This window comes from Pseudorasbora parva, chromosome 3 (genome assembly GCF_024679245.1).
Source record: "Pseudorasbora parva isolate DD20220531a chromosome 3, ASM2467924v1, whole genome shotgun sequence".
Taxonomy (NCBI): Eukaryota; Metazoa; Chordata; class Actinopteri; order Cypriniformes; family Gobionidae; genus Pseudorasbora; species Pseudorasbora parva.
This window is the reverse complement of record NC_090174.1, coordinates 48,759,371-48,769,973: the sequence shown is the minus strand read 5'-3', so window position 1 is coordinate 48,769,973 and position 10,603 is coordinate 48,759,371. Positions and strand designations below refer to the sequence as shown.

General features: G+C 34.7%; 2 protein-coding genes across 4 annotated transcripts in view; both read left to right on the top strand.

The window, feature by feature from the left end:
• atp8b5a (ATPase phospholipid transporting 8B5a) overlaps positions 1 to 31 on the top strand; it is a 48,635-nt gene extending 48,604 nt beyond the window's left edge. For all 3 annotated transcript variants that reach the window (XM_067439335.1, XM_067439336.1, XM_067439334.1), the window contains one exon: positions 1 to 31. This exon is cut by the window's left edge and continues 1,633 nt beyond it. The gene's annotated coding sequence lies outside the window, so the exon portion shown is untranslated.
• Positions 32 to 1,996: 1,965 nt separating this feature from the next.
• Positions 1,997 to 10,603, top strand: part of rusc2 (RUN and SH3 domain containing 2) — a 28,742-nt gene continuing 20,135 nt past the window's right edge. The window contains 1 exon segment of the mRNA XM_067439333.1: positions 1,997 to 2,345. The gene's annotated coding sequence lies outside the window, so the exon portion shown is untranslated.

Genomic DNA, 10,603 nt, shown 5'->3' with positions numbered 1-10,603 from the left:
TCAGCCGCTCTACTCATTTTGGGATTCGTTGGAAGTCACACGCTACAGTATCCGACAGCCAGAAAAAGCATATCTTAACAAAGGCTTAACACATATCTTGCGAGCGTTACTAACTTGTTACCAGCTAGGATAATTATTCTTATGGTGTTTAGGAATAGTAGTGTCTGTTCCACTTTCTCCTCATTATATCACCATGGCTAATCCAAGATGCAACAAGACCTTTTTGAGAAGGACAGGAGTTTTGACTTATTGTTTACATTTTATTTCAAAAGATCAAAGACATTTTTTTTTATGTTATAACTTTAACTCAGAGCTGAAAAGTGAGCAATTTGAACACATAATTCATATTAAACACCTATATAGAGTGCTTTGACTTTGACTTTAACAAATCTGTGTTAGCACAAGGAATCTACTTCAGAATTCAGCTTTACTCTGTATACTAATATACATCATATCCATACTCTTATTGTACTGTACTATGAAAATATTTTTGTAAAAGCAAAACATATTTCGTACAAATAAAATGCATTTTTACACTTTTTTACTATTGTTTAAATGTGTAAGTTTGACCTGGGTCTGTTCATTTATACATAGATATTAAAACTTCACCCAATAATTAAAATACTGCCATTAATTATTAACCCTAATCACATTCTAACCCATGAATTTGAACAGAAAATATTAGTTTTTAAAAGAATATTCTGGCCATTTTGCAATATAAGGAAGTGAGTGAGGGCTGAAGCTGTCGATCTTTCAAAAAGATGATAAAGCACCAGAATGATCAAAGGTGTTTCCTCCTTTACTGTAATTATTAGAAGTCTCAAGCCATAACTTTGTGATTTAAGTTGTTATTGACTGATAAGCATCCACTTATGTGTTCTGTCAAACACTGCGACCACTTTCTGTTCCACAGAAGAAAGTCAGTCATATGGATGTGGAACAACATGATGGTGGGAAGTAAATAAAAGACAGGATGTGGATTTTTGGGTTACTATTCCTTGAATTTCTTTATATTTTTTATATTTGTTTTAGTTATACTGTATACCTTCACACTTTAATCTGAAAGCATTATCACATTCATTACTAAAGAAAAAAACAGGACCCAAAAAGTATTTACACACTTCATAAAACACATGCAATGCAATAATGATATTACATTTGATCACACAATATCAAGCAATTCGAAAAAAATCGCACCAATTCTAAATTTCTTTTCTATATATCCTAATCATTTGTTAACAACGTGTGTTCTTTACTTCAATGAGCTCATTGTGTCTGCCTTTAATTAATGCATGGTTTATTAATACTAATATGTGAGCTAACTGTGATTTGTATATGTTCATTTCTGAAATCCATAACTTGGACACAATAACTGATTGATAACAGCATTGTAAAAAATAAAGCGCTATAAAAATAAATGAGAATGTAATTGAAAAAAATATGTTTAATTTAAATTATAAAACAATAAATATATTATTCAAAAAAAAAAAAAAATTATATATATATATATATATATATATATATATATATATATATATATATATATATATATTTTATTTATTTATTTATTTTATTTATTTAGCTATAGGCTATTGCAAAAAGGCCTATTTACAAAAAGCTATATGGACACTCAAACTGTAGCCTACATCTGTGGTTATGAATTCGTACAATCATTAGAAATGACTTTTGGACCAGTTGGTTAAAACAGTAATGTGAAGCTAGTTCTGAAAAAAGGTCTTGCATCATTTGCTAATTTGCCTATATTTATCTATGCAATGACATTAGCACTGTAAATTTATACTTTTTTTTTTTTTTTTTTTTTTGGACAACTGTTTTCCCCAACTACAGCTAAAATTAGTTGGGCCCCCAGACAGATGAGCCCTTAAACCATTCATGAGACATGCCAGCTATTTAACTCCCAGTCCGGAGAGTGAAGGCAGGCATTCTTCGACCGAACAATGAGAAATGCATCTCTAGTAATGACTAGAGAGAGTAGGCTGAACAAAGAGCTGCCTGCAGGGGACCAGAGCAGTCCAACACCCCACCCACTCTTACGCCGCCAAGCCACGGTATCCAACGCCGGGCACCTGCACCCAAAAGATGTGATTTGTAACCTTCTGTCACCTCAAAGATGGCCAGAAGTCAGCATTGTAAGAGGACGCACGGTTAGAGTAAGCGCGAGGGAGGGTGCGCGCTTCACCCTGACGTAGCGCCGCTCGCTCCAGCCCCTGCGCCGCTGTTGCGCTCAAAACCTTCACCACAAAATCAAACCAAACGTGGCGGTCGTTCGCCGTGAATTGACATCGTGATCTCTGGGAATCAAGGAGATGACATTTATCGTCAACGTGAGTATAAACGTGGATTGCTATTATTATTTGAGGGGTAATGTGTGGTAAACACGGTGTGGTGAAAGCTAACGGTACTGCCCGCTGGCAAATCTTACATCACTGCTGCTGATTCAGATTGAACCGAGACGGTGCTTTTGTTAATTATTAAGACTGAACTAAGTTAATTAACGCAAAATTACCGAGTGTTGTTATTTGAATTATTTGAATGTGGTAAAACAGACGTTGTGAGACGTGTGCGCGTGCACCGTTCTCTCCGCTCATATATATAACGTTACGCCCGTGTCTACGCTCCCACGGTCGTTGTTAACATTAAATGTGTGTATTGTGAGGTTTTACGGTGGCTTTTTAAGTCTTTAGGATAACGAATTATCCTGGACCGGTATCATGGCCCAAAAGAGGCTCATGGAAACAAGCGGCCATGGACACATTGTAGGTTTCTTGTTTTGGTGCTGATTTGACATCATTTATTTATGTTTCGTCTTGGCCTTATTTGATGGTGTATTGCATTTTCTTTATTAAAGAATGAATATGCACGTGCTAAAATCAATAGATAGACCAACAGATACAGGGCGTGCTGCTGTTATGTCAAACATGCCATAGTGATTGGCTGTGCGCGCGTGAGGCCTGTGTTTGCGCATATCGATCACAGCACCAGCGGTTTGTGAATAAACACTAGGCACATTACCACTCGAAAACCTCTGGCTTCGTATCATAATGATATTATTGGAAAGAGAAAAAAAAATCGATTTTAGCGAACGAACACAAAATAAGCCATATATAGGCCTGTTAATGTACACGTACATGTGTTAATGTGTGTGTTTGTTAATGGGCGATTCTTCAATATGGGTAACGTTAATTTTCTGTCCCTTGTGCTGATTTTTACCATAAGGGTGGCAAACGTTTAATTTCTCTTCATGGTTTATATATATATATATATATATATATATATATATATATATATATATATATATATATATATATATATATATATACTGCTCTGGAAAAACATTAAACATTAAGAGACCACTTAACATGGATTTCTTAATGTTAAGTGGTCTCTTAAATGTTTCCATATATATATATAGGTATCTATCTATCTATCTATCTATCTATCTATCTATCTATCTATCTATCTATCTATCTATCTATCTATTATCTATCTATCTATCTATCTATCTATCTATCTATCTATCTATCTATATAATGCACCATACCACTGCACACCAAGTATGAAAAAAAAAATCCTCTTTTGATAAATAATAGGCTTATAAGATATTTTTTTTCTTAAAACGTATTACAAATGTTATAACATTGAACAATTATCAAAGTGTCACATTTCCCTCACCTTTAGTCTATAAATATTGTTCTGATCAAAGGCCTACTTAATAACTTAATACGAACATTGCACTTGTCATTTTTTGAATACTCCTGACAGTGTGTAATGATCCCAATTTATTTTGTGTTGCATAACGGACACAGGCTGAAATCTGTTTCTTCCTGCCTCTGAAAGAACTTTCTAGTCTGATTCCATTTAACAAAAGCAGCTTGTGTTCAAGAGATGACTGGGCGATCCTGTTATTTAAATTTGAAGCTTATTATTTTTAATTGTGAGGGGTCAAAACTGACCTTGATTATGAAATATAATAAAACTGCTGTGGAAACTACAGTCTTTTTGTTTTGCATATTATTTTTGGTAAAATTAGTTTAGTGTCAGTGTTTGCATGTGTTAACATTCAGTTACTATAGTAATAACAGTAAATGATGTGTGATTACATGCAACTAACCCTAAACCAAACCAAACCCTAATCTACCCTATATAGTAAGTACATAGTTATTTAATATTACTCAGTACTTAAATGTATTATTACACTGTAACAAAAACACCTTAAAAGAAAATGTAACTTTTAAAAAAAATTTTATATCAAATACCATAGTTTAATTGTTTGCCATCATAGTTGTAAGTGATTAATGAGGATGTTTTGGGAAATGTTGTGATTGAATAATTATAGAAGGCCTATAATTGTGTCTGCCTTTCCTTATTTTTGCTGAAAAGTAGCTGGATGTTTTTTCATCATGTTTACTTTCTACAGCTATGCTACGAAGTTACACATTATTGAAAGAAGCAAATCTTTATCTGTAGAAGTCGACTATAACCTTTAAGATTTCCAGGTGTTCCAGATTTTGGAATAACTATTGTCCCGCAGCCTGTAATTCAGTTAGTTAGTCTATTCTTCTTACTGTAAAAAAGGAAGAGGGTCAGTAATTTAGAATAAAATTGCATATTAAACTTTAATTATCTTAAATATTTTACTAAAACAATCTGTACTTCCATACAACACTCACTACTCAGTCGTCTTGTTGCTGTCTGTCTGATCTTGGAGTTAAACGCCCAGTCTGTGGAATGTAGTTGCTGTCATAGCCTCTAGCAGTGACGAGAGTTATGTAACAATGAGAGAGAGAGAGAGAGAGAGAGAGAGAGAGAGAGAGAGAGAGAGAGAGAGAGAGAGAGAGAGAGAGAGAGAGAGAATTTTGTCTGTCAGACCAGCTTGTCTGTCCTTTTACGTTTTATTTACTACAGCGCTATGGAATGTTGTGATGTAGCTTGACTGGTGCTGATCATTTCAGCCAAATAATTGCCCTGGTCAGTCTGACGGTCTATCACTTGTTGTTCCCTGCAGTATGTCTAAGTAGTGTGTGACTGATTTGATGAAGTCAGGCTAAACTGAGTCATGAATTTTCTGGAAATGGCATCAGTCTGTGTGGACTAATTTCAGGTCTAAGATTTTAGTGATTCTCCTGCAATGTGTGAAAGTGGAACTCATCTCTGTCCTGTTTTCCTTCAACTAGTGATGCGGAGTCGACTCCAAAAGAGTCGATTCCTTGACTCTGAATTGCCCCAGAGTCGGAGTCGACTCCAGTACAGGAATCGACTCTCGGTGTCGACTCTGTTGCTGTGTCCGAAATCGCTCTATTTTACTGAAGCTCTCATCTAAAGTGCTTGGAAGTTGAGTGCATTATAAGCAAGGAGTGAGTGAAATGAAGCGAGCCGCAAGGTAATACGTACACCGCGTCAGAGCTGTCGCAGAAACTTTGTCACACATTTATTTGAGTGCTTACTTTAGAAATAAAAAACAATCACAGCGACTTTAGTTTGTTATAGGCTTTCTCCATGCTAGCTTTAGTTTAATTGATGGTAGGCTATATATTATTGCAATAAATATAGATTTGGTTTCCCATGGTAACCATGTGTTTATTAAACTAACCATAAATCATAAAAATATCAAGAAGAAACGCATCAATAGTGGGCATTATTTTATAGTAGGCCTATCTTTAACTCACCTTTTAAGACAATGATCATGTGCGTTTAGCGCCATCACTCGACAACATCTTTTTTCGTGACTTTTCCTAGGTTATAGATACAGAAATGTTGATAGCCACGAAGGTCTTTGCTAAATTGTACTAATTTGGATGGCCACGCTAAAAGTCTGCATTTTTAATAAGAGGATTTTAGGATTTTGTGTTGGGTTTTGTGTTAAAAATAATTTTAAGTGTGTAACAACAGCAATTTTGTCTGATTTCTAACCCTGTATTGATGGAAAGTAAATGGAGTCGAGGAGTCGATTCCATAGACTCCCACAGTGGGAGTCGGGAATCGGAGTCGACTCCAAAAAACCTGGAATCGAACACCCCTACCTTCAACATGATTGTAAACCTGAACGGGTGGAGTTTAAGTGAAATAAATGATTGGAGAAGTTTGTTATTAATTTTTGTTTTTTGGCATGGGCGAATTGTTCTCAATACATTTTTTAAAAGAAATATCTAATTGTGTAGCAATGAAAAACCTCCTATCACACAGTTTTTATTTTAATCTTCTAATATTTTTTAGCTAGGAAATCTTGCAGACTGGATGACAAGTTGCCAAGCGAAGAACTGTGATTCAGAATATATATTTCTTGTCTTAAACACACACAGACTGCCAACACATGAGTGTTGCGTAATACAGTTAGGACTCAGACTGCAGGAGGATGTTTGATACATACAGTAGATCTAATGGGCTCCTCTCTTTTGAGGTAAAATGCACAGAATTTACATGTTTGTTGTTTTGTTTAAATAATCATTTATTGGCAATACATTAAAGACACCTACAGTACAGCTTTAGGGGGGGAAATCATTACCAAATGTTCCAATAATGGATAGCATTTTAAAGCTTAGTTTTGTAGAAAATTAAGGAAAGTACACTGCAAGCCTATACAGGTTGATTGAACTTAATCAACTTTTTTAGGGCAACGAGTTTCCATAAATGTTTTTGTCTTGTTGAAAAAACAAAACATTTCCAGTTTAATGTACTTAAGATTTCAACAGCATTTAATTAAAAACGTTTAGTTAATTGAACTAATACTTTTTAATTCAGTGCTATTGAAATTTTACGTACATTAAACTGGAATTTTTTTGTTTTTTCAACAAGACAAAATCAACTTTTTTAGGGCAACGAGTTTCCATAAATGTTTTAAGTTCAGTCAACCTGTATATGCTAACATTTATCATGGATGAATGTTGCAGAACCCAAAACTTTAATTTACGGTCAATAATTTAATAAAGATATCAAACAAGGACAAAGGATTTATTTGAACTTACAATTTATTGTAATTCACTTATCAAAATCAGTTTTCAAAGAGTGACAAAAACAGTAAAATGTCTGAAGTACCAATTACCCAATTGTAAATCTTTACAACAGTATTCCAAAACTTTTCCAAAGTTTTAATAAGTACAGTATGTTATTATACTGTATTAATATGGAGCATAAACATTAGCCAAACAATAAAACATAGTGTAATGAATATCTGGGAAAGATTTTTATAACAATTCTGAAAGAGAACCTGAAGCAGCATGCTTTTTCTTTACCTTTTTACATGGTGAGCAGATTTGTAAGAGCCAGAATCTTGCCCTTCAACTCCTTCTTGCCCAAACCAAGCAAAACTTGCTGAATGAAAAGAAAGGTGTTGCCCATGCACTTTGGGTAGTCTAGGTGCAGGGCATATGTTAAACCAAAAAGAAAACACATGGCCTGGGGTATGTTGTCTAAATTGTCCATTACAACATTCCCCTTCAAAATGATTCCCACCGAGAATGGGTGAAGGACAGGGGTTGCAGAGCCACATCTTCATTTTCTAAACTGAGGATTCCAACTGGCACATGTTGGTACGAGTCTCCATCATCAGAAGCCTGGACAAGAACATTACCAAGATACATTTAAGCACTAGATATTAATTTTATTGAACATGTTTTGTTAGTTGTATGCAGACATTTTTTTGTGAATTATGTATAAAAATGTTTCCTAGAAGGTCAGTAATATTTAAACATTAAATTTATGTTTTCGTTTACATTTGTTTAAGTCTTTGGATGACATTACTGATTACATTAAACATTATGCCAAATTATGAGATTAACCAGGATTGTATTTTAGAGTTTTATAAGTGTTATGACAGGAATTTAAATTTAACCTTAATGACTTAAAACTAAAACCTCATCCTTACTCAATTCATCATTTAACTAAACTATGACATTGTTTTTTGGTGGGGTTTTAATCCATATCAAGAAAAATATTACAAAAAGTAAAACTGCATTAAAATTACTTACAAAGCCTGCTTTGAAGAACTCAGTTGGGTCATCACCAAGGAGTACTGGAAGCCCTCTCATTGCAACACGTCGCATGTCAACGATATCAGTAGCCTGAGGTGTGGAGGTTGTAAAGAAAATATTATATAATTTGTCAACATGAAAGGATTTACATTAATCATAATTTTGTCTCCGTTACTGAACAGTCTTAAAGGGATAATTCACCCAAAAATTTCAATTATATGTCTATCTGCTTACACCAAGGGATTCCAAGATGTAGGTGTGTTTGTTTCTTCAGCAGAACACAAATTAAGATTTAACTCCAACTGTTGCTGTCTGTATACTGTAATCGTATAATGCATGTGAATGGTAGCAGAATCTATGAGAGGAAAAAAAAAAAAAAACCTGCACGGAAAAATCCTTTTTAAACACAGCGGCTCATGATGGCACGTTGATGTCTTAATACACGAAACAATCGGTTTGTGGGATAAACCGAGTGGTGTATTAGAGGTAAAAATTATATAAAAACTGTTCGCTTTCTCGCACAAACCGATCTTTTTGTGTCTTAAGACATCAATGTGTCATCACAAGCCACTGTGTTTAATAAGGATTTGTCTGCGCATGTTTAGACTGCAATGTTTGGAGTTAAAATTTTTAATTTGTGTTTAACAAATTATTTGAAGTTATTTTGTTTAATACTTCACTCACAAAGACATCCAAAAACTGATACAACGTAACTAATAAAATTACGCTGTATTTACGTTAAAACCATGTTGAACATTTCTAACAAGGCAAGTTAAACCGCCAAGATTCAAAAACAACACCGAACGAGATATCGTTAGAATATCTCAGCAGTTGAAGCATTCAGTTGTTTGTTTGATGAGAATTATTGACCAAAAAAAGAATAATTATTCGATCTTAAATGTGAAGATCACGATCCCAGAGAGCATGTCATAAGAATTAACGTTGTAACGTTAAAAAGTGGCGAATGCAATCGATCGGTGACGAACCTTGACATGTACTATGTATGACATGTATTGACACAGCCTAAACTTACATTTAGTTTCTGGCTAAATGTTATACATCTTATTTATCAGGGATTAATAGTTTATAGCTGTTTGAGACCAAAATGTAAAATGACATGTCCTACTCACCAGCAAACGTTGACAAAAATGCGCGCAGCTGCGTCCATGACTGACGTCAGTTCAAAGAGCCAATCAGCGTCTTCCTTGTGTTGCGTCGCATTGACAACAGACCAAAATAGGCTCTGTTCAGTACATTCAATTTAAACAGTCAAAATAGAATGAACAACATCATGCAAATCGTACAACAAACTAAAACCATGTTGTTATTCAGCACATCTGTTGGAGTTTATGTTTATTGTACCTAAATAATTTGAATTAAAACAATTTCAGGGATAACAGTGTAGATTATAAATTCTAAAAAGCAAGGAATTACTTTAGATGGCTTTTTAAAAATAAATGGCAAAAATAATTTTTGAGGACTAAAAACACATGTTAATTATGAGCAACAAATGTAAAATGTAGAGACAACACTGGCCCAATCATAGACCGTAAAAAATATACACAACGCAAATGCGACCCTTCCGCTGAAGTAATTAAAGCCTCCGGAGGTCTGAATATGGCGCTGACATCTTGCGCAGATTTGGGACGAATCTGCGCAGTAGTGATCTCGGGACCGGAATCTGCCTAGTAGAGAGCAGAAAGTAGAGGCACGATATCAAAAGTCTGCCCACACTCTCGCAGAGGCAGAACAATTTATTATGTTGATGGGGAAAAAATATACTACATAAATAGTGTAGTAAATAAAGCTAAAGCTCCAATCTTTTCCCCAAAAAAGTCTGTTAGTGCCTTAGTCATAACTCCGAGAAGCCGTCAATCTCAGCTGTCAATCATGACGTCATTTTTAGAGCATCTAAAGAGCATTTTTAGAGCATCAAATAACTAAAACTAAACTTATTTAAAAAAAAAAACAAACACATGAAATTAAATCATCATGATTAAAAACTGCCTACAATGACAGAAACAAACTTTGGGGGAAAAATATTTGTGTATAAGTGTAAATGAATGAATGAATTCCATATGTTCATTTATATCATATTATAGAATTTCATATTTTCATTTATATGACTCATTAAGGCTTTAGTTTCTGAGAGGAGTGCTACAGGCTTGGGCCACCCAATAGACCCAAGACTTCTGTCAGCCTGCCCAAAACTCTCTCATATTGCCCCTAGGCCATCCTTATGGTTGAGGCCTCCACTACATAGAAAATGACTGCTAATAATCTATCATTTTAATACTTCCATGTCCAATTTTGGGCAATTAGAAAAAACATAATATTTTACCCCCTGGTATTTAATGGTACCATTTTGTATTATGTCATTGATTTTGCCTTGTGACTATACAATGGGGTCCATCACCAACACTCTGACAAACACTCATTGAGGCTTTCAGATTATGTAATATGCTCTACTAATGTCATGGTGGCTCAGTGACTATCACTTTCGCCTCACAGCAAGAAGTTCCCCGGTTTGAGCCACGGCTTCTTTCTCTATGGAGTCTGCATGTTCTCCCAGTGTCAGCGTGGGTTTCCCTTAGGTGCTCAACAACACAGTTTGA